The sequence below is a fragment of the Micropterus dolomieu genome, linkage group LG15 (assembly GCF_021292245.1).
Source record: "Micropterus dolomieu isolate WLL.071019.BEF.003 ecotype Adirondacks linkage group LG15, ASM2129224v1, whole genome shotgun sequence".
Lineage (NCBI taxonomy): Eukaryota > Metazoa > Chordata > Actinopteri > Centrarchiformes > Centrarchidae > Micropterus > Micropterus dolomieu.
In genome coordinates, this window is record NC_060164.1 from 18,856,936 (window position 1) to 18,882,369 (window position 25,434).

At 39.4% G+C, this 25,434-nt stretch overlaps 1 protein-coding gene across 1 annotated transcript in view; it reads right to left on the bottom strand.

Annotated features, from left to right (window-relative positions):
* The window catches only part of chrm3a (cholinergic receptor, muscarinic 3a), an 84,266-nt gene extending 59,241 nt beyond the window's left edge, over positions 1 to 25,025 (bottom strand). Inside the window, exons 1-2 of the mRNA XM_046070132.1 lie at positions 24,847 to 25,025; positions 404 to 518 (exon numbers count right to left, since the gene is read on the bottom strand). The gene's annotated coding sequence lies outside the window, so the exon portion shown is untranslated. The remainder of the gene's footprint in view (positions 1 to 403; positions 519 to 24,846) is intronic.
* Between the last annotated feature and the right edge of the window lie 409 nt (positions 25,026 to 25,434).

The window sequence follows — 25,434 nt, forward strand, 5'->3', positions numbered from 1 at the left end:
ATTGATCCTATTAAAGGCTATTCAGATTAGGAAAAAGACAAACCCTTAATTAAGAAATAAAGATTTTTTTTGCTTTTGCTTGAAAGGATATTGTCACTTAGGTCAAAGGTGGAAATGGCAATTCTTAAGCATGGATGAGTCAATCAATGTTTCAGGGAGGGAAAAAGAAAAGAATTCACTCTGAATTTTTTTTTTCAAAAGGCAGTGGTTATAAAAGCAGAGAAAAAGACATTAGATAATGTGTTTTGTTGTAAAGGGCTTCATTTAAACTGTCTAACATGAACATTAGTAAATGGCTTGGAGCTGCACATCCTGTCAAACACTGACAGTGTGAGAGTGTGTGCGTGTGCGTATGGTGGTGGGTCATTTGTGAATACAAGGGATTCTCTGACTCTTAACTTACCAAATGTTTTGGGGAGGTGAAGTGTCTGGAGGTCACCTTTCAGCGGAGTGCCTTTTGGTGGCCATGCTGTCTACTGGGGGTGCACGATAATCCTCCTCTGGTTGGATCATGGCGCCTGGGAGGCAGACAGGGAGAAATAGGGGGAAAGGGAGAAGGAAAGGGCAGGAGAGAATGCGTTAAAGATGATGTGTTCAGATTAGTTAGTGGAACACACTGACTGTATTTAGCATTTTAAATGGAGGGCAAACCTGAACAGGTGGAACTCTGGAAGTAATTTGAATATCTTTTCATGTTTGTCACTGCCAAATAGCTCATATTGCTCTCGGTAAACTACCTCCTCATCTGCAGCACTTTTAAAATCTTTCTTTATGCTTTATTTATGCAATATGTTTTAATTAAGGGTCTACTCGAGTACTGTAGCTACCATTCCCCACTGGATAATATCTGTCAAAGGGAAGAATGGCATGTCTTCATGTCTAGGGAAGTGTTCATGCCTTATATAGTCTTGGTCTAGTAGAGTTGCCTGCTGCACATAGCTGGATCTAGCCAGGGGCTAAGGAAGCAGATCCTTATGAGAGCTCATTAAAACAGTCTTCAAGTCTTAAGAGACAAATATGAATGCACTACAAAATATGAGCTTGCCATTAAAAATAATCAAAAGTAATGGAGCGATTCCCAGACTGAAAAAGAATTTAATAAAAAATGGAAGTCATAGCTGGCTTGGATAGGTAAATGAATAAGGGTGACAAGAGTGGAGGACAGCCAGTGCAGGGGCTCGATACTAATATACAAACAATTCAGAACACCTCCAGTATTGTGGTACAATTGAGCACACTACTCATCTTTTTGAGTTACACTAACAACTCACACCTCATAAGTCAATCGAGGAAACATTTCGCTTCTAATGGGAAGTTCCATGACATGTCTGGGGAAGGGTAATTCTCTTTGCACTGACATCTTTATTTAAGTAACACTGACATTTTCTTTGACTGCATAGTGACTAAACTAAGAACACACCAATTTAATTAAAAATCCACAACTGTTTTCCTTTTAAATAAGTCATTCTAACAAGATGGAATACCTCATCCTAATAATGATGACCTCACTTAGCCTACCTGCTCCACATTTTCACTGAGTCTGCAGGGTCATTCTCAAGTGAGCCATAAAGAGAACTGAACGAGACAATTATCATTTTCAAGTTTCCACTTTAAATCTGTAACAAGACTTGATCTGATTCTCAATTTGCATGAAATACCCTATGAGGGGGCTTTTCCCACAATAATATGAACTGGTAATTATCCAGATAGAGTGTGAATGTGAATGTACAAAGGCTCATTACCAATCTGAAACAGAAATGTGTCATACAGTACATGTGAAGGCCACTCCTCTAAAGTAACAGATAAAAGGTCAAGAAATTATATAAGCTTTAGTTCTCAGTCTCACAGCGAATTACTCGGAAGTAGAAAATTTGAAAGTGCTCATTTTCTAAATGAAACTGTGAGGAACATGAAAAGAAACTCATGGGTTATCAGCAAACCTTTGTTACATGTGAGAATATCCATTCTCACACTGGGCATTTGGAAGGCACAGAGGCAAAACACTGCCACAATTCCCCGTATGGAAAAAACAATCTGCAGTATTTGTGGGTTGGGTGCAGCAAAAGAATTTGTTCTGGTCATTGCTATGGCGACTCCCACAACAGGATGTATGTTAAGATTTGTCACAATGTGGGGATTTCAATTGTTATACATCAGCTATTTGTAAATCCTTTACTAAGTTTGTGCATAAGGTCCTAAGTTCTTAGAAACCACTGGCTAGTTTCAAAATAATCAATAGTTTCTATATAGTTTCTGTAGCACTGCAATCAAAAGTAATAATCTATATAAAAAGGAACTCACTTTAGCATCACACGCTGTAGCAAATCCTCCAGAAATAGCAGTTTTAGGGGGCAAGCAATACATTAAACTTAACTCAGTTCTTAAATGTAGGTGTTACTTTGTTTCTTAATAAATGTGCACATGTGTGTTTCAGTCGTTAGGAAATATCTAATTATGCTAACCTAGTTAGTTATTACGTCATTATGAAAACAATAATGGCATTAATATTTAAGATTTTATTATTTGAGGTGTGCTGAGTTACTTCTGTAAAGTGTCATTTAAAATTTACACAATGTATCAGTTTCCACTTTATCTCTTTTACTCTTCACTCTAATCACATAATAAATTAGCGCACTAGCATCCGTGTGTCAAGTGGTTCAGTTAGTTCCGTAAAAGTTAGACCTTCCATTTACTGGGTGCAAATATTTATAGCAACTTAGTTCAATGTAACAAGTAACAACACTTTTTAATATAGTGGATGCATAAATCTCCACTTACAGTAGTAAGCACTTCCATTGTGACTAGGTTAAGTAAACCTCTGCTTGCATTATGCAACAGTAAAACTTGTTGGTGCCAGGTGACAGGAAACACCTGGTGATTTCGTATTGAAGGAAGCACATAGGAGTCTACAGCCTCCTCAGTCCAGTAGAGGGCATTGACCATGGAAGCACACAGCCACTATGGTACAGTACACATACATATTGGACTGTGCAGATTAAACGCTATAAATCTCATGACACTTTCTCACACAGTCCCACTTCTCTCTTCCTCCTTATCTCCCCTTGCAATGGTCCAATATAAATCTACTAGCAAAGCTCTTCAAATTTATTGGCCAAATATACATGGATATCACCTTCCACTGACTCTTTATCCTTCCATTTAAGCGCAGCAAAGCAAAAACAACTACAGCGACCCTAAAAAACTGCCTTTGATTAATGTCTTTTGGGATTTATGTTATACGAGTCAAATACCCAGTGTCGGGTTGATTTAAGTGCTGCGAGTTCTGTTGGGGCATGATAAAAATGTAGCTCAAACTTCATTGAATTCTTGGCAAAAGGAGAATAATGTTTACCGGGCCTGCTTCTGATATTAACTATCAAGCAACATCTTAACCTTGCAGCAAATACTTGCTACAAATGACTCAGTATCTAATCGCTTGCTTGTAAGGGCATTGCCAGAGCCTCTGTGCCTCAGTGTCTTACAAATGGCTTTTTTTTTTTTTTTTATGAAGTGATGTTGCGGAGGAGTGTATATTGTCTCCAGCTGTAACACTGCATACAGGAATGTGTAGGAGCAAAGGAGTTTGTGTGTGTGTGAGAGAGAGAGGGAGAGAGAGGCAAAAAGACCGAGACAGACAGAAAGAGAGATGGAAAAGTGTGTGTTTCTTATGGTTGAACCGCAGTTAAGATCCAGCCAAGGTCATCCTCTTACTTATGACATACATGGAGCCAGACTGAGCCTCTCACTTGGACGCTCTCCATCTGCTCCCACTGATAAGACTGGCTACTTCATGTGCAGCAGACAGACACCACGGCTCTGCATTGTGTGGATATAGTGTGATTAAAACCGCATTAAGAGTCTCATGGATGGCAATAAAAACGACTCTCACACATGTACATGCCTTTAAAAAATGTAAATGGATTTAACATTTAGATTAGATAATCTACCAGGGTGCGTGACCAAAATAAAGACTACTCTGGTGCATATTTTTAATATATGCAGGTGCATTTTTTATATATGTAATGAAGTACTGGGGTAACATCAGCCCACCTACGAGCTACTATAAAGCAGAGGAAGCACCTTGCAGTCACACCTACTGGAGAATAATGTAGCTGAAGGACCTTTCCAGCCACAAAGGTGGACATGGATATTCTGTTAATTGGTTTATGCATGTCAGCCGGGAAACTCAAACGCAGGATATCAAAGAGGCTTGAAACAGCTTAACCCAAATAAGACCTTTATTGGACTGCCAACAGTCCACATATTTTTCCTCAGTGTCTGAAGCTCATGTAAAATGGGAGCGGTTAATAGGTGTAAGCGCACCTCGGTGATCAGCAGGACTGCTCTGATTTCTCCTGATCAACACTCATTTAAAATTTATGAGAGAAAACTAAAATGTGTCTCTCTGGCACATCAGTGAGGACACATTTCAGGTTGGATTTTTCTAAAAGCCTTCTGTTTTGTAGTATTCTGAGGACCACGTGAATTTAATGACTGGAATAGCAGCACTAACAGAAAGAGAAGTATGGATTATAATAAATACTGTATGAGTGAGACATTACGTTTTAAAGAGAGTATACAGGCAACATCTGGTGCCAGCGTTAAATTAAACAAATGATGATTATGGTAAAAGATTACACAGTGATTAAGAAAGTGGCAATAAAGTAATGAAGAGTCATGTTTGCTTAATAGGAGGGTGTTTTGTTTTTTACAAACAGTTGCATGCCATCTTTGAAATGAACCTGCAGTGCTCTGAATGCAGATAACAGCTATCTGAACATGACTTTCAGCTTGCATATTAGAAACATTGTGTATTTGTGAATCACACAAACAGAAACCAAGTTCATACATTAATAAACCACAGAATCTTTGACAGCAGCCTGACCACGGACACAATGTTCTTCATTTAACTTTCACGTTGTTAAAATGAGTACATTTGTGAGCCATCTGCTAACACACACACACACACACACGCACGCACACACACACGCGCACACACACACACACCACACACACACACACACACACACCATCCCCCAGTAGTCTTGTAAAGGGATATATCCAAAACTTCAAACGGATGGCAAAATTCCAGGCAAGCTTCTGTGACACCGAGAGGTTCACGGACTGATCACCATAACTACAGCTGACGATCTCAACATGCAATGCTTCCTTAAATGTGCCTTAGCCCATGGAGGTGGACCAACTGGCTGGAAATGAGGCCAAATTGATTGGGAAACAGATGGAAGAGAAGCAGCCACTATAAAGCCCATGAGGCTGTAAAGGAAGGAAAGAGATGAGGGGTGGAGGAAAATGAGACAGAGAGAGCTAGAGCGGCTAGCTTGAAATAAAGGCCAGATAAAATGAACTATTGAACCTGATTTTCAAGCTTATAACAGAATAACTTTACTCTTAAATCAATTAACTAAAAACTGAGATCAACATTTGTCTAGATATGCAACACTAATAGCAAAAAGCACAACTTTAAGCACTGTCATTTAGATCTGTCAGTAACAGATTTGAACAAAACTCATCTGCTTCAAGAACTTAAAAACACTGAAAGTGATCTGTAACACTGTTATTTACTCTGGATTTTTACATAATCTTTCCAAGAAACAAGACACAAGAAAGAACAGAGAGGCCTTGAAAAATTGCCAAAAGCAGAGCATTCTTGCCCTCTCACATTTGTTAAAAGTCATCTTTCCAAAGAGTTCTGCACAGAGACAATATCTCCACCATCACAGAAAATTTTAAGACAGATTCAAGATTCATTCAATCTTTGTTTTCAGACATATCAACACTGACGTCAGAACAGGTGGCACAAAAGAACTGCTGAGCGTTAGCCAGTTGCCAAGCTCCTCAAAGGCACCATCTGCGATTCAAATATAAACACAAGGGTCACCCTACCACCAAGATTCAAAAGGAACCTGCTATACACTCTCAAAATGACAGATCTTTAAAGTTTTAATGTGCCAATTTATATGGTCATAACTTATGGTTAGCTTTTAAATTTTATGTGACAGTCCAATGATGATTCAGACAAACACATATCATATTATTATTATTATACTGGCAGATTCTCACTTTTGTGAAGATTATGAAAAGTAATTTAAACAGGTTTTTGACCAATAGTAGCACTTAGAAGCAACATTTTTCAACTGGGTCCCTGTTATGCTTGTATAATGCATGGGTGTGAGGATTGTTTGCCAGTGATTGACAGTTGGCAAACAAGAGCAGCAATGCACCAACAAAAGCAATGAAGAAGAAGACTGCAAACTGGCAAACATGGATGTGAACAATGCAGGAATTCAAATATTTTTTAAAAATCAGTTTTTGCAAAGGTAATTGTTGCTGATTCCAATTCCAAGTCTGACCTGTCAATTCTGATTTACTTTCTTTCTAAGACTAATAATTAAATGCATACACAATATTTTTTGTAACCTTTCTTTATTAGGATCCCCAGTAGTACCAGCACTGCAACTAGCCAATAGAAACTAATGACATCGGCACCAACAGGTTCACTATTGCTATACCAGATTGTTGCTTGTTATCCACCGTTCCCGCGTCTTCTAACGTAATGCCAGATAACGTCTCTCTCTCTCTGTGTCTCTGCAAAATGCTAATATAGGTCTTCAAATATACTTTATACTATGTGTGGGAAGCACTGCTTATTTTGGCATTTACTTACTGATTTACAATTTGTGAACTTTGTGTCTTCTTCACTCACGATGAAGAACTTCCATTCAGATAACATGTTATAGCGTCTGTGTGGCTTTAACAATAGTGTCCCTGTCTTTCATTCATGTAAATTTGACATGATTTGGCACAGAATCGGATATGTGAGATATTCAATTCCGATTGATCTAGAAATTATCATGGATATGCACACGGCCTCAAGGATAGTTTTGGTGAGTAACACAGAATATACATCCAGCCTAGGTCTTTTAGCAGAATTGCATACAATGGTTACAATGGCTTTGACAACAGTGATCCTGTGGTGATACCAACATTGAAACGATAGCTGGTTATGTGCACAATAACTGGCTCCTGAAGTGCCCTGGAATACCTGCTGGGCAATACAACATCATTGCGGAATGGCCACTCAGATAAAAAGCTTTTGTCATCAGAGCAAATGACTTACATATATTAATGAATCTGCTGTGTTGAATTTCACAAACAGACACACACGTATGCACAAACTTACCGGTGTTTATCTAGCTGACGTCACTCAATTGAGGTCAGCGGATTACAATCTATCTTGTAGGGCCGGATATGAAAGCTGTATGTGGGTATAGAAGCATGCTCAAAATACTGTACAACCACTTTACTTCCAAAGTAGAGAAGTAGAAATGTAGAGGATGTCAGTGTTTAATATAGCTAAATCATTTGCTCTGTCCAAGTAAGATGCAAAGCTGTTATTATAAGCTCTTATATAATATAGGGAATGACATTAAGAGAGCTATAGGAGAAATGGTAAAAGGAAGAAAACAGAATTTAATGCTTGGTGAAAAAATCTCAGGAATGTGCCACTTCATTGTGAATTAACTCTAACTTTAAGTCTCTGTACTAAAGGATACTTCATGCCATTGCTGAGTTTAGATGTGCCATCTACCTCATGTCTGCCATTAAAAGCCTATTGATCCTGGCAAAGTAGACAGTGTCAGATAATGACAGATCTAAGCCAAGCCATGTCAAAAAATTGCAAAGTGCATGAGTCATCAGTGGAAGGTTGAGACTTGAATGGGTGAAGGGTAGTTATCTGCCCAGAGTGTGAATTTAAAATCCAAGCGCAGTCTCCACATCATTAACCCTTCGGAGCTTCACTGACCTTAGATGTTCATTTGATCTCATCATGTTTTGGTGAGTGCGGAAGTGGAATGGGGTGAGGGTGCGGGGGCGCCCCTTTGATGGTGTAATGCAAAATTTCTTTTATCTCCCGTGGAGCGTTTGAGACCGGGCCGGCTGTCCAAAAACTCAATTAGAGCTACTCTGAATGTAAGCCGACAGCATAAGAGGAGGCGTGAGGCACCGAGGTGTGAACGACACAAGGGGGGGAAAAATAAATTCAACTATTAGGAAAAATGGGACCACTAACTGAGCAACACAAACAAAAAGAGCAGATTTTTAAGATGAAACCTGCTCTCTTTAACTACAGGGGATGAATCATGGAAAAAGCAATTGCACCAGCTCTGTGTCTGGTAGCAAGATGGCCAAAGAACAACTCAATTCCTGTTTATGAGTCGCTTTGAATGTGTTACACCCAGCTGGTGTACAAATAAGCTTTTCACTGAAGTTCATGTTAATGGTTAGCATTGTGTTTAATGGATAATTGGAGGCAGCTTGCTTGACAAATGATGTGTATCCTTGCTGCACAGAGTGAAATTTCTCAGCCCGTTTAGCCAGCCATCATATCCAGGGCTTCATCACCACAAAGTAGCATAAAAGAATTCAGAATCCCAAAAGCCCAAAGCTCTTAGTGTGTTCACTCAGCCAAAATTGTGTGGGTTGTTTTCTGCCCCCGTGATGTGTACAGTACCTGAGAATGAAGATGGAAAGAAAAGGGTTAAATGGGGAAAAAAGTAGGCGGATGGAAGGGATGACGGGAAGAAGAGGTGTGATATGTGTCTGTATGTCGTGGCATCTGTGTTTTGTGTATATACACGATACCCCCCCCTCACATTCATTCATGACTGAGAAAAGATATACTGCAGCCTAGGTGAGGAGGGAGGAAAGAGCAGAGAAGGTGGGGAGGAAAAGAAGCAGAGGCATGGCTTTGTATGTTAGCCCTTTCATCTCTCTCATGCCATCGGTCATCAGAAATGGGAGAACACTGACTCCCAAACACTGCGCTCCGTTCCAATTCCATTTAGTTCAGGACCGGCTGAGACCAGAGAGAATGAGAAAATAAAGAAGGCTATATTACACTGTCCCAAAAGGAGCAAAAAGAATTATTCATGCACAAAAGAATTTAACTGCATTGTCCCAACGCCAGTACCAACAAAAGAATATACTTGGTTTTCAAATAAAGATGGTCTTCCATCAAGCGAAAACTATTTCTAACCTTCATCTTGCAAGACAACTAATAGTCTTGAAATACTTCCTGTGGACGCTGTAGTCCAACAAAAAAAAATCTAGGCAAAAGGCTGACATAACATCAAGAGAACAAACATACTATGAAATCTAGCTCCCTTTGTTTCTTAAATCAGAGCACACTGTCTGTCTCACACAAACAAACACACAGAGAAAGTCTTTTTCTCACACATCAGTGAGACTCACTGGGTGATTTTTAATATGTTGTGGCCATAATGTGACATGCATAATGCTGAGAAGTGTTTATGTTTTCAAGGAAAACGCTTCTGAGAGAATCATATGTTTACCAGTGTTGTGAAAACATGCTTTAGAAATCATGGAAACAACATCTTTGGGCCATTTGTTTGCCTTTTCACAAGTTATTTGTCCAATTTGACCTTTTAATGCTGCACAAACAGTAAGTCATAAACAGTGAGGGGTAGACCCAGGATCTTCACTGAGAGAACCTATTGAAAAATGAGCAATAACGGAGAAGAGATCTGAGCTGTAACTGTGCAACATTTCCAGGGGGAACGTACAATATTTAAGCTTAAGTTGCGCACACAGAAAACTAACTTAATAAAATGAGAAATACAATTGAAAACATGTTCATCTGTGAAGACACATGTGTGCTCCAGGTAATCCTAAAAACTTCAAGACTACAGCACATTAATGGCATCACCAGATACAGAGCTATATGCTTACTCACACCAGTGATAAAACAGAAAACAGGTATTCTTCACTTTCCCCCGAAAAGCTGCGGGGAACCACAGTTGTAGGGTTATTACCAGTTAGGCTGGCTGTGTCTCTGCCTGTGTGACTGGGGGTGGAGGGCAGAACAGCTGAGGCTCTGCCACAGGAGGTGGCAAATAGCAAAGAGAGAGACAAGCAACAACAGTCAACCAGTCAGAAAAATGTTCTCCTCAGGACCACAGACGGCAAAACAAAAACAAGCAGAGAAAAAGATTTAGAAACTGAGTCCTGCAGCTGGCGAAAATAAAAACCAAGGAATACGTTTTTAGAACGCCTGCTGACTTGTGTTAAATGAAGCATCTTCAAAACTTCCCTGTTTCAAAAACATGTGGCCACAACATAAGCAGCATTAATGTTGAAAATATACTCAGTGGAGTTTACAGATGAGCTTGAGAACATCATCAGTGAGCTGGAAGGATTTGTTTTGTCATTTGAGGGTAAGAAAGTATATCTTTCAGTCTGATTTATTTCATTTTGCAGCTGGCTCATTGTCCAGTGGATGCCAACGATCTCATTGTTGGAATAGCAATCCAGACTAATTAAAACACACTTAACACTACATCATCAGAGAGAGACACTTTCACTTTTCTCAGTGGTGCCTCCTCTAGTTGACTAAAATGCATCTTCCATTATAGTGGTTCCTAACCTTTTTTTCCTGATGTATCCCCACAGCCCTCCCATATGAATTACAGCACATGTTCAAAATAGGTTCCTTTGAACTCATTTTAAACTGGATGTTATTTAACACTTGGTTATGTAAAGGCGGACATTGTTATAATATGCGTTTCACACAATTAAACTGTCAACTACAGAAGAAACCCCTGGGGTACAAGTACCCCTGATTGGGAACCAGTATTCTATAACATACAGTATAGCCTATTTATGGTTTGTGGGTGTACTTTATTTAAAACAAATTCACCCACTGTAGGAACAGAAAATCACCTGTGGTTCAAAGTCTGAAAATACCTGCAGCACAGATGAACAGGAGGGTGGGAATAATGAGAGACAATAAATTTATAAAAATGCAAAACACAATCAAAACAACATGCATCAGAGAGCGCAGCGTAACAGCCTTATTAGAAAACACCCATCCTGTCAACACATAAACGGATCCATAGTTTTATATTTGGAGTGAAACAAATATAGGGAGGCTCATGCTCCTCCATTTCTTTGTTACCTCTGCTCTGCTGGATCAGGAGTTAATTCTGCTCAGAGTGACTGCGGGCTGCAAGTGACAGCAGTGAATTAATGATTCATTATGCCCAGCGTAAGCAAATAGTGAACCGGTGATGGAGGAAAATGGATTTACGCACATCCAGCGCCAACTATGACATCCCTCAGCTATTGAAAAAATATTCAGATACCCACGTAGACGAATTTAAAAGTAGCACCGGTTTGTAAAACCACATGGGTGGGGGAATAACATGCCAAATGTGCTCCTCATATTCAAACACATTTTTTTAAAACTACTTCTAAAACCTAAAAACTAACCTAACCTAAAAGACATTCATAATCATTCATTATACATGTGATATATTGCTCGCTCAGTCTGGGGCTTTCTTCTAAATGAATTTTCCATTTTCTTTTCATTCAGGCCAGTCACTTGAGTCCTTAATACATCTTAGACTCACCATATGTTCTGAGGTATAAGATGAAGTACAAACAGTAAAAAAAAAAAAAGTTAGGACTCTGTTGAGTCTGTATGGTGCTTGATGTTAGAGGACATCATAAAAGTTTAATAGTTCATGTCCAAACAAAGTCTCCAGTTTGGGATTATAAATGCAGAGAAAACCGCACGCTTATGGATCGTGTAGTACATGCATATTCCATTATGAGACACACCACCGGATGCACTGATGATGTGCTTTGGGACAGTCTGTGTCTATCACATCAGACTATTTTTTTCTGGTTCAGAACTTCTGGCACATCTATAAAACGAAAGCTCTTTTTGTTCACACATGCGAGTCTACAAACCTCTTAATCTCCTGTGTCCACGGATCACCTAAAGGCTGTAAATTCAGCCGAGCATCACAGATTAGAGTCTTGCTTCTCTAGTTTCTAGAGAGAGTGTTGTTCAAGTTCACAAATGTTATATCATCCTTTCCTCCTACGTTTCCTCATTCCACTTTTCCTATCTATCTTTGTCACGACCCAAAGGAGTAGCATGTGCAAATTATTGAATTAAGTCAAAACCAAAGGTAATATACAACGCTGGGAACTTGTAAATCTCCAGTGCACCACGTGACCAGCGCTTTTTGGTCCAATGAGTTTGTGTAAGCGTATTGAAAAGCTTAGTATCAGTGGTGACACATCACGGTAAAGAAATTTAAATAACACATCAACATGTGCTATAATCTTTCATATGACAGAGACTTAAAGTTTAAAATGGATGGTCTTATTCAAAAAGGACTTATGAGAATGTTATATATGGAGCCACTGATGTCTAGAGGTCTTATGGATGTACAGCGTACCATCTGCATATGTCATTCTGATAGATGTGGCAGGAGCAGAGATCGAATGACCTTGTTGTTAAGACAAGCCTTGTGTTAAGTTAGTCCCCATGGTGTCACTTCCACTGACTGATGTTTGCATTAAATGTAAACACGCCTGTACAATCACATCGACAAGGCTCCGATAATGGCAGTGAGGGATTTTGTCTGTTCTCGGGGGCGGGGTAAAACTAATGAATGTAAAGTGTGTATATATATATATATATATATATTATCAAAGACAAAGTAAGAGACTAGACGGAGAAGAGTAAATGCTGTGAGTCAGCGTACTAGACTAAATTTAAAAATTTGGTAAGCCACTGCCCCAGCAGCACTCTACTCCGCAAGTAAATAAATTCAGTGCATATTAAGAGATGAGGGATTTCTCATTTCATTCCCCTGCAGTCCTCAGAATTATGTTACTATGAAGGAATTGATTTTCTCTCAGACATCCAGACCTCCAAAGATTGCAGAAGTCACAACAGAAGTAAATCAAATAAAGGGGCAAGGGATTTAATAAAAACACCCCCAAAAATCTCCTAATAGGGACACACTTTCAAAGCTGATTCAACAACAATACGACATAATTAAAACACATTTTCATACTCGCACATTATATCATTTAGACTTTTATAACTAAACCAACATCTTTACAGTTTCCCACTTAAATGGTGGGGAAGTAACGATAAACTAAGATAACTAAACTGAAAAATGTTTATGCTTCGGCAATGTTTTCAAATTTGTTCTGTAAAACAAATAAAACTGTGGACTGCAGCCCCGATGGAAAATGTCTGCCTCGGATGCAGCCATCTGCAACCCGAATTGTCATTACATTTTTTTCATGGCTCCTTGAGCAATTTCACAAAGAAACAAATTCATTCTTATTCAAGCTCCCAGTCTTTCATACACCAAGTCAAAGCAGGATTCACTGGATTTGTGATGATTAGGGCATCTTACGAAGCAACTGTATTATTGCACAGATGCAGGAAAACGATTTAGCACTACTTGTGTACGGCCTTTGTGTAAAGATTCCACAGCCCAATAGAAATTTTGCAGAAATGTTGAGAGGATAGTCAGACAAACTGTACGCTGCTAACAAACAACTTATAAACAAGTATGCTGCAGAGGCCTGTTTGACAGGTTTCTGCAAGAGGCATTAAAGTATAATACTGCTTAAATCAGCATATCCTGTCAAAGCTGCAGGAATGCACTGAATTTAAAGAATTATCCAGCTGCACCTCAAACATCTGCCCGGACAATTTGTTCTGATTGACCTGATTAGAACGCAACTATGTTTTAAGCATTTTGACAGATTTCTCATTTCACCCTTCAGCGGCTCTTAGACATATTCAGCTGGGAGACATATAAATTTTGGTTTAGACACCTGGCGCTGCAAAGACTGAAAACAGTCAAAACACAACAGTCAAAGAATTTTGACTGTCTGGAGTCTCTAGCTCTCATCAGTATTCTTGCCTTGTTAATGTTACTGTTCACTGACGAAGCATTTCATACAACAGCCAAGAGGTCTCAATCCCAACCCCACCAAGCCACTAGAAATTAAAACACATAGATTTGTAATATGATTAGCTTTCCTCATATTAGCAAAAGAAAGTGCTTGGAAACTAACCATGGAATTAAGAAGGAACCCAAACACTGGATTGTGAACAATGTAAATAACCTCTGCCACATCCTGATTATGATATATGGACAGCAAAGCGTTGTACTCAAACTTGCTGCCAAAGCTAAGATACAATAAAAGGGATCATTATCAAACCAGGGAAATGACTCAGACACATCTTTCAATTGCCTTCCAAAGAACCGTTGATCATTGTTAACTCATTACAGCACCTCAGATCCTGATATCAAACATACAAACAATAAACAGAGAGGCGGCAAAGAGGTCACAAGGTTATCCCGCTCCCCTGGTGGTTCTCCGCAGTTAAGGATTAAGCAGGATGTGACTGATGTAATGATAGGAGCTTAAGGAAAATGAGGCAGATGACTACAAACTCTAACTGCCCCTCCACGTCTCTGTTGAATAAGAGATTTAATGAGATTAATTTAAAGAGCTTTAGTGAGACTAATGTGGATAAAAAAGAGTGGTTAAATAAACATGAAAAGCAAAGAGGAGGGAACAAAGAGGTGGCAGTGCCTGAGAGAAGACTTCAGGAGTTTACCCAGGGTCACCATCATCAACAACATGTAGCCTTTTTAATGAAATATCATTGCGAACACGAGCGGAGAAGAGCTGCAGCAATTTATCTTACCGGCTCAAAGCCTTCTGTAATCACACTGCTAGAATTTGCAGTACTTAGTGCATTTGCTGCTGTAGATCCCAGTAACATGTTGGAAGTTTTAATAATCTAAAGCCACTATATGCAGAATAATTATGTAATAATAGCACCTGTTGAGATGGCATAAGGTTTTGTTTGTAGAAATGATGAAACAATCCTGGTAAAAACGTGCTTGTTGCTTCCAGTCCATTCATCTCATTGGCCACAGGTAAGATACACTGAACAAAATCATAAACACACCACTTTTGTTTTTGCCTCCATTTATCATGAGCTGAACTCAAAGATCTAAGACTTTCTCTATGTACACAAAAGGCCTATTTCTCTCAAATGTTGTTCACAAATCTGTCAAACTCTGTGTTAGTGAGCACTTCTCCTTTGCCGAGATAATCCATCCGCCTCACAGGTGTGACATATCAAGATGCTGATCAGACAGTATGGCCACAATAAAAGGCCACTCGAAAATGTGCAATTTCACTGTATTGGCAGGGTCCGGGGGGTTCCGGAAATCAGTCAGTATCTGGTTTGACCACCATTTGCCTCATACAGTGCAACACATCTGCTTTGCATAGAGTTGAGCAGGTTGTTGATTGTGGCCTGTGGAATGTTGGTCCTCTCCTCTTCAATGGCTGTGTGAAGTTGCAGTCAGGTCGAGACCCCGATGAGCTGCAGATAAGCTGAAGATGCTGGATGTGGAGGTCCTGGGCTGGTGTGGTTACACGTGGTCTGCGGTTGTGATGTACTGCCAAATTCTCTGAAATGCCTTTGGAGAAGGCTTATGGTAGAGAAATGAACATTCAATTCATGGTACATAGAGAAAGTCTTAGATCTTTAAGTTCAGCCCTTGCTTTGTGCCTCTGCCAGCTTTCCTAATGCTTGAGAATAAGAGCCCATAGTGTCCTTCGCCTTCCTTGTTTGCCACTTTCATTTGAATAGATTTAAACTGAGTTTAATGCCAGGAATCCAGACTTTATAAATCAAGCTGATTCAACCATTGTATTTTCATGTTTACACTGTATATTTAGTGGACTAAATATTGATAAATAATAAGCTCCCACAACTCCAGTGTGTTGCCTGTATATGCAATAAATATGCCCAGCTTGGGTTATGATTACATTTCAAAGAAATACAGAGGGTACTAAGCCAATAAACAGTTTCTTTTTTCTACCAACATACCCCTGCCAAAAACCTTTGTATGGAGACATGCCAGGCAATTCCATCCATCCTCTCTTGCTTCTGGTCTGCTTTTCATCCCAAATACACCACTAAAGTTAATGTACTCTGGCTGTCTAGTCCTCCACCAAATCTCCCCATTTCTGTAATATCTCAGAATCTGTTGAGCTTGTTCTACACTGATTTGAAATTTGACCAGCGGTCACAATAATACTTCTGAGTTTCTTCACAGAGCTGTTCAATAAGGCTTGTGCCCAATGTTAGTTATTAATGTATGTTATTGGTTTGCACCGCTGATAAGGACGAACAAAAAGCAGATGACCAATCCTAACACCTACTCCAGTCATTCATGTCATTGCACTTCTCCTACAAAGCTTTACTGCCATGCCAAGTTACACACATTCCTGTGATGATCTTGAGATTATTATCACTGTGGATCACAAATAATCCTTGGGTAGGTGTTAAAGGTCTACACTGTTTGATCCACAAAACATGGAGGAGTGAAAATATCTGCATTAAAAGCTGGCATTCCCTGATTATTACAGGGAGTGTTGACTCTAGAGACTAAATCAAAATTGTCCTTTCATTAGTTGTGGCACCAACTGATGTTAATTATCATTTCCTTAATTCAACTTTTCAGGGTCGGCAATCACTTCACATCCTGTTTGGTATGTCTTGCTGGGTGATGAGTTGCTGTGTGTTATGTAAAAGAATATGATAAACTTAAAAAATACAATGCATTGTTAATAATTAAACCAAAGTTTCAAATGTTTTTAGTTTGTGACAAAAAAGCAATGCCTACTTGGGTCACATTTCAGAGTTACATAAGTTGTTCACCTCTAAACTTCAGAAATAGTGTCACTTAAATAACAGTTTACTGGTAAAAATGTCCATTATTTCACAAAAAATAAAAAATAGATAATAATTATTAAATATTTGAGTTGTAGGACTTTGTTTTTCTTCTTTTTTACTCCATTAATGATTTCACAGCCCCTTTAGATTTATCTTATGACATTTTGGAGGAGGGCCGGCCTCTAGATTTGGAACCATTGGACTAAATGACCAAACTGTATATGAAGTAGTTAAAACCAACTCCACCTCGACCTGTTACAGTAGAATGCTACTTACACCGTTACCGTTTTAACAATGTGCTAATGTAATATATAATAATACATCAGTCACAGAGGCCGTTTCTTTTATTTTTTCATTCTTTTAGCACATTTAGCTGATACTCTTTCTGTACTTAATATTTTTACATTGCAAGTAACTAGCAGTTATTAGTATGACTCTGTAATGACACATTTTTGCATTTGTATTTGTATTTTATCAATATAAAAGGACTGTGATGACTATCGCTTTGCCCCGTTAAGGGTTAAGCATGCAGGCAAAATTTGGTTTTTGGACTAACTCACTTTATCTACCTTGTAATCAAGCTGTTATCTGCTTGTTACTATTATGAAACACTTAAAATCCCCAAAGGAACATGGTGCATCTGCATCCCTCTTGCGTAATTCTGTGTCAACTTTCAACCGTCATCAGACACACATTGAGAAGATAGCAAATTGAGTACATGGAGTACAATTATTTTCATACCCTTTTGTTGCTTTAGACTCATGTAAATGTCAGCTAAGGATTTGATTCCCTGGCCTAGGGGCTGTGGATCTGGCTTGGATTAATATTCCTCTACAGAGTTTAACCAGAGGGCTCGCTCAACATCTTGCCCAAGCCTGGTACAAGTTCTACAACTCCCTCTCTCTTTCCGAAATGTCAATCAAAGTGAGGAATGAGGAAGACTTAAAGACAGGTGCTGGTTTGAACTCCCTTAAAAGCATGGGGGAAATTGCCAGTCTTACACCTGCTTCTGGGGAAAAACTAGGAAATAGGAAGTTTCAGGTAGAGCTGTTTCTTTCACTTTACATGTCGTTCTAACTTTGACATTTGGGGGGAACTCCGGCAGGTGATAATAATGAGACAGGCATAAAGCTACACAAGGGGTAACCTTTAAGCATCATTTAGATTGCAGGTAGAAAAAACAAACATTGGTAAGACAAATGAATCAGATGAATTAGTATAATGAAAACCAGCTGTGTAAACAATTACCCGGTTCCATAACTGTAACATTAAAGTAAAGATCAATATTTGATCCCCAAAGCATGACTACAGCATATGCTCATTCTTAATAGTACAATTCAGGGAAAATACAGGACAGACATTTCTCTAACAGACTTCATAAGCAGTACTAATATGTTCAAAATCAACAACTATTGTTTGGATGTCTACGTACATTGACATTAAGCATTCCCCAGTAGCAGAGGAAAAGCCCAACACATCATACACTAAGCTCAGCACAGGTGCAGGATTTCAAACCACAGCACACACAGTATAGTTAGCTTATAGAAACACTGCTGTTTTGCACAGCAGCACTGCCCAAATCTTATCAAAAACACAGTTGGCAGCGACTCAGCATAGACATTAGCTCCAACAGGTTGGCACAGCAGACAATCATCAACTCCAAATCCCCTTGAAGAAGCACTCACTCACCTTTTTAAAACTGCATCCCATGAGCTTGGCATTGCGTAAAATCCTCAACAGTGTCCTTTATCTACATACAGACCTATGATCCTCTCAGCAGACATAATGGCCAGCCCATTCAGTCTTTCTTCTGCCATATGCTGCTTCACAAATAGTATTTGATCAGTTCTGATTCGGAAAAAAAGATAACTCACGCTGTTTAAATTGTGTGACAGGTGCTAAATAAAAGAGTGGCAAAAAAAGGGCCTATGCTTGACTAAATTACAGAGGCCCATTAACAGAGATAATCAGTCAGCAAAGTAGTGCAGACACATAGCTGAATGCGGATAAAACTGAGCAAATTTCAAGCTCTTAAACATTGTCCAAGGGCCTAATCTACGCAATGACTGTAACTACACTGGCTATACTGTCTACATTTCTGTAACTTGTCCCCACCCTAAGTTGAAAAACTTGGGCTAATCTCATGTGGTTCACTTAGTCCTCATGACACGATCTTCTACTTCTTCCAGTGGAAAATAACGAACAAAAACCATGTGAAAACAAGAAGGCAGAAAGGAGCAAAGATAAATCATTTATGTTAGAAAGTTCTTCACCTCACTCCAACCCCTGACACGATTTGGAGATTGAACATTACAAAGCCAAAAAATGTGATTTAGTCAGGATGTCTGTTAGAGCTGAGGGCTTGACACACAATTTGACTCACTTGATGTGTGCTTGATGAGCTGTATTACAAAAGGGAGAGGGCGTCAGGCAGAAAAAAACAACTGGAGAAAAGGGGGAAAAAAGCACAGCAGGCCTGTTTTCATTTGTAATGTGCCAAACATTTCAAAGCAGAATCCTAAAAAGAACTTACTAATAAATTCTGACAAATTCATTTTGACAGGAGCCTAATCACAGAGCAGCATCTAATCTGACTTTAGGTTGGGGTGATTAGATTTCAAACGCTTTCAATTTATTTTTAAATTTGGAGATTCATGTTGTGACATTAGTAAAATATGATTCATCAGCCATTATCTCACACTGATAATAAAAAGGTATCCTCACTTTTCCCAAGAGTATATGTGCCAGAGCACATTTAGTGATATGTAATCAGACTACTTACCCATTGAAACCAAGAGTTAAAAAAGCATTTTTATTGAACTAACAGATGTCCGTCTGTCTACACCAACATCTGTCACAAGGTATCCTCATCATGAATTATAAATTATCTTGAATACATAAATGCTGATTTTATCCCCGAGTAGGTGTGACAGTGATCGATCCACTCATCACTATGTATATTAGCACCACGCCATTATTCCACAGTATGAGGTATTCCCTGGATTACGGCAGTTCGAAAATTCAATCAAATATCTCGCTGTGACACTTTGCAATCATAACCAATAACTGCACATTGCATAGTCTACAGTGTTGCCTTCCTTGTGTGTGTCAGACAATATGTTTGACGAGTTTAAAGCATCGAACATGAATGGCGCTACTCCTGACAACGTATCTTCTTGTTGAAATTTTAAAAAGCACAATGAACGCTGCATTATTAGGAGAATGTAGAAGGTAGTAGTAGAATTCAGCAATGTTAAGAAGAATCAATAGCGCTCAAAGAAGATATTTTCTCCATTCTTAAAATATCAAGACATTGATACTTCTGAAAGAAAAGAGATGCAGGCACAGCAACACTGTGGTTTCAACCTCAGTTCTTTAAAATACTTTATAAGGCGACTTGCCATTGAGTTTTGTCTTGTTGTATCCATTTTCCCTGTTTTTTTGTTACTTTATTTCTTTTCTATTTCCAGTTTCCCTTCATACACAGTAGCAGTTCACCCATATCCACAGGCGTCTAGTTACTGCTGTCTAAACATGATCTTGTACTAGCTATTCTCAGGATTATTAGCTGTAGAGTGTTATGAAACTGAAGCCAAAACAAATGTGTCAACAGAGGGTAATTGCTATCTTATTAGCACTTTAAACTTGCAATGACCAGTCCCAAGGAAAGAATAAAGCTGTGGGCCAAACACAGTTTATTAAGAGGGCTAAACATTTGGCTGACATTACCTCAAAATGTTTATGAAGAGCGCATTCTTGTTAGAAATGTTTAATGCGTTTAGTTTTACATAATCTCTACTGTTCTTGAGCCACTGTGGATAGTTTTTTAAAGATCTGTGTGTTACAGTGAGAAAAACAAAGCACTGTATGTTAGGGTATAATTACAAATCAATCTTTAATGTAACCAATACTGTGTGAAACTACATTAACTCAGAATAATAAACAAGCTATCAATGACGGCAACATTAATCGGAACAAAGAAATATATGGGTAAATATTGAAGGTTTGAGTCAAACATCCATCATCATCAATTTCTCCCATTTCTGTGCATTACAGCAGGCACAACTGACCAACACTTGAGCTAGAGCAGGTTCACTCTCCACTAGTAGTTAGTTTTTTTATTTACAGTATACATATTTCACCAGAACTCTATCGTTCTCTGTTGCCTTGTTCCCTGTCTCTTTTTCTCACTCTCTATGTGCACAGTACAACTCTCTTTTCCTGTGAATCCATCCCTCTGGACCTCCACTGAAAATGATGGAGGGCAAGTTGTTATTGATTTATTTGCTAAGAACAGACAGAGAGCAGACATAAAAGAGCAGTAATATATTAGACATGGATCTGAATTCCCTCAAGTGAGGTTTACTTTCAAGAGAGCAGAAGTGAAGAAAGGGAGAGGAAAGAGTTCAGGAGAGAGAGGCAGCGACACATGACAGAGGGAGTAAGACAGAGAGAGTGGGTGAAAGAGAAAGAATGAATAAAAATTCACACACGGGAAAGAAAAAGGACGCACAGAGAGCCCTTCAGAGAATGTCAAAATTGGCAAAAAGAAAAAGGGCCAGGACTTGTTAGACATTTGCAAACTGTATGGAAATACTGGTGTGGGTGGCAGTTACGTCTGTCAGATTCAAATGTGCTCCCACCAGAGCGTTTATATACCTTAAAGACCTCCAGGAACCCATGTCCATAACATCGCTGACCTTAACTCTGCCTCTATAAATCATCCGTCCTTTCCTGCCTTTAACTGACCTTTGAACTATGACTCACTTGAATTATCTAGATTTGTGTATGTGCGTGGTTCACTGTGTGCTGAACAGACACAATATCCTAAGGTAAACACGTAGCAGCGTTGTTAACAGCCCTGGAGTGAGCACCTTATTGCCACCAATAAGGGGCAGCTACAGCTAAGCTTATGACAACTAGTAAAGGTTAGAGAATGATGAATGTCAGTTTAACACACTTTGTTAGCTATAAAAAGCCTCTATTGCATCCGCCAGGCAGTAATAACCAAGACACGACAAAAAAAATCCCAAAGCCAATAACATATTATTTGCATTAGGCGCCAATATAATTATGATTAAACCCCTTATGTGTTGTATCTTAATGAATGGCTATATAAAATAATATATTTCTTCTTAAACGTCCAAGATGTCAAGCTGCTTATTAGTCAAACAGTTTGTCAGTGTCCTCCTAGCACTGTGCCTGTGAAACTAAGCAGGTGCTATGATCATGGGACAAAAACAGTAGCAGCCCAGAGAGCAGAGACAAAGACGCCAAGCACCCAACCCATAAGGCTTTACTGTAATCGCACCCTCAGGCACTATATCTGCTTACTGGAGGAACAGCAGAAGACAGGAGAAGGCGTGAAGGGCCGTATATAAACAGCTGTTTATGTGCAAGTTAATTGACAGAGTTCTATCCGATGCAGAAAACACCTTTCCCATCAGCATGGGAGATTATCAGCACACAGCCTTTGCGCGGGATAACTCAACTGAGACATTTTTAAGGCCAGCTACAGGGAACTGATTTTATTGTTTTAATAATTGAACTGAGGTGGAAAAGTTTCTGCCCGTGCACTGTCTAAAGATAGACACTCTGCTTTGCTCTGTTGTGGTCTGCATGGCTGTGGAAGTGAATTAAACAGGCTTTAACATCAAGACGAGCTCTAATGAAACCCAATGGGGGAGTTAGCTCGTCTGTTTGGCCAGCTGACTGCCGTAAAATACCCATCACTGTCTCCTGTTGCCTCCTCTAAAAGTAGCCTGGTGGTGCCAGTCAGTGTACGCTGCAGCCTGAGGGGTTATGCTGTTTGATGCTTTTGTCTGGATCATACAGCAACTGAAACGCTCTCTATTTCAACAAATCACACGTTTGTTCGTTACACTTTTACTGGTATTAACACACCAGTGCCTGTGTCAGTCTTTGCTTATACATCTGTTACACTCCCATTACAAACTTAATAAAGACAGGCTGTAAAGATTTAGTGAAAAGAGGCTGATAAACATTTAATATCTATCATATTGAAATTCTTGTTTACATGAACTGACATTTTAGGAAATACGCTTAGATGAGACCATGTTGTGCCTGTACGGTAAATATGAAGCTACAGCCAGAGCCAATTAGCTTAACTTAGCATAAAGACTGGAAACAGGGAAACGGCTAGCCTGGCTCTGTCCAAAGGTACATAAATCTGTCTAAAAGCACCTCTAAAGCACACTAATGAATTTGTATCACATTTGTTCATTCCTTACAAAATCCTAAGTGTATAGCCTAATCGATATGTTGTAAATTTACGTGGGGTTTTACAGGGACTCTTAGCTGGGAGTAGTGACTTTTTTGGGGTCTTGGTCATCACTGATTAATAAAAAAAACATTACATTGCTGAGGGTCTGATTTCTTTTTAGCCTTTGGGCAGAACCAGGCTAGTTATTTCTCCCTATTTCCACCCTTGATGCTAAGCTTAGCTAATCAGCTGCTGGCTGTAGCTCCATATTTATTATAAAGACATGAGAGTGGTAATCTTTTCTTTAAACTCTCAGCAGGAAAGCAATCAGAGTATTTCCCAAAAATGTCACTTTAATGATTTAACTGAATTGTAAGGAAAAACCTTTGACTTTAAGTTTTAGTAAACTATAGCAGAATAATTCCCCACATATCATTCCTCAGCAGTGACTTGCAAATGGTAGGTTAACCTTGCACTTCTCAACAGTGTGCATTGTTATTTCCAGAAACATCAGTACATATCTACAAGCTTGGCACTAATTAACCAAAGGCGTGAGCATCTATGCTCATGCCAGCGCCCACGCAATACAACAGGTAAAGCAGAAGGTAAAAGCAAAGACATTTTCATCCTACTCAGAGCCATCTGCACCTCTGTGACCAGGGCCAGTGCTATCAATATATTATCCTCAACCCACAGTCCATTTGGGAAAGTCATAACAATGATCAATACGGCAGTAGGCATTGTGCACAACAAAACCATCTATCAAGAGAGGAAAAAGTATTTGAAAAAATATTGGCCAACTGATATTGACCGGGGCTCAAACAATACATCAAGCTTTGAAAGTTCTATTGCTGTTCACCTTTGTCTCTGATCTTCTCCTTCATGTGTCTCTGAATGTCCTCCACTGCGTGTCTCCCCTCAACATGCAATGGAAAGTCATTATCATACAAATACATTCCTGCTCCACCTTTAACAGACTGGTAACAGACTGTGCATTCACCATGACACAGAACTTGACTGCACTGTTCAATAACAATGGCTTTGTTGATGTATTGATATAAAAACATACTGGATGTGTTGATGTAACATATTAAAATGTTAAACTATCAAGCCATATTTGCAGCCGTAGTGGAATAGTTTGTGATTCATATGTGGCTACTGTATTGTCAAACTCACACACTGGCTTTTGTGATGAATAACTGCAGCCATAGACTAAAAGGAAAATATTTGCACCATGGCACAGATGCCATTCCCTCTGCTCTTGCTCATTATCCAGCACAATGTCAAAGTACCCCCAGCTCACTGAGAGGGAACATTCCTTCACATTGCCATCTATGGGTATCATAAATAAACAGTCACCCCTAATCATGAAAACCTTCCACATGCCATGTAAGGAAACAATTAATTTCCTCCTCTGTCCACAGCCATTCAGTAGTCACAATTACCTTTATATCTGATCACCAAAATAATAGTAAATTTGCCACATGAGGGTTAACAGGGAATAAAGACTATCCCTTTTGTTGGCAATGCTTTTCTTATTTTTGATCAACTTTCACTTTGGGAAATTCAAGATAGGAAAAATTAAATTTTTTCCCGTGTTTTGAATCAACTTTACAAGATGATATTTGCTTGAGGAGCCATGGAGCCTTTTTGGAGGCGAGGCATCTGAAGAGCACAGAGGGTTGGGCAGGGATGCTGAGCCGGGCAGCGGGGGGAACAGCAGCAGCACTTGTTTGCCAAACTTGCATTTGAAACAAAAGCACATCCAATACGAGCCTGCAATAAGGTTCTGAATATAGTGTATCCGCTTTGGAGACAAGCAAAAGTAATCAATATATTCTGTTGTGTGTGCAACTTCAGAGCGCAGCGTTGTGCGGCAAAAAAAAAAAAGGTGGCAAAATAAAACAGTCGGCAATCCGTTCAAGGAGCAGAAGACCAAATACTTTTCTGTGATTAAATATTTCCTAAACTTTCCGTCATGTGTCTTATTTTCACCTACCTCATAACATTCAATAGTGCGCGGATCAAAAGCAGTACAAGTAGATGGGAAAATGGCAATCCAGTCAAACTTGTCCCGCGTCCATGTTTGGCACAGCAGCAGTACGGCAGTCCAATGCAGTCACATCTGAAGCGCTAACGGTGTACAGCTAACGACGCTCGCCACCTTCTACCGTCACCGAGCCGTAGATTGGAGGGCGATGTGAGGAGCACCGCCGGATCTCCAAGGGCGCACGAACAATCACTGCGTCAGGATTGGTCAGAGCAGCCGTGACGCACCGGCAGGTGGCACACCCGGCGAATAAAAAAGTCCAGATTCATTCATTGATAATAGCTCGGGGAAAGTATAGGAGCACAGCACACTCACACGCTCACACACACAGGCAAAACAAACAAACTATGGGAGTCAGAAATGTCAGGGTCCTTATTTCATCTTTGTCTACATGCTGAGTTTTTACCCGTTTTAATAACAGAACAGTGTCGTCAACCAAAACTTCACGCTGTTTAATTTGGTACAACATACTCAGATATTCCACTTGTCAGAAGCAATGTCCTGTTTTCTAACTGCTGTCTCCATATATGACTTGAT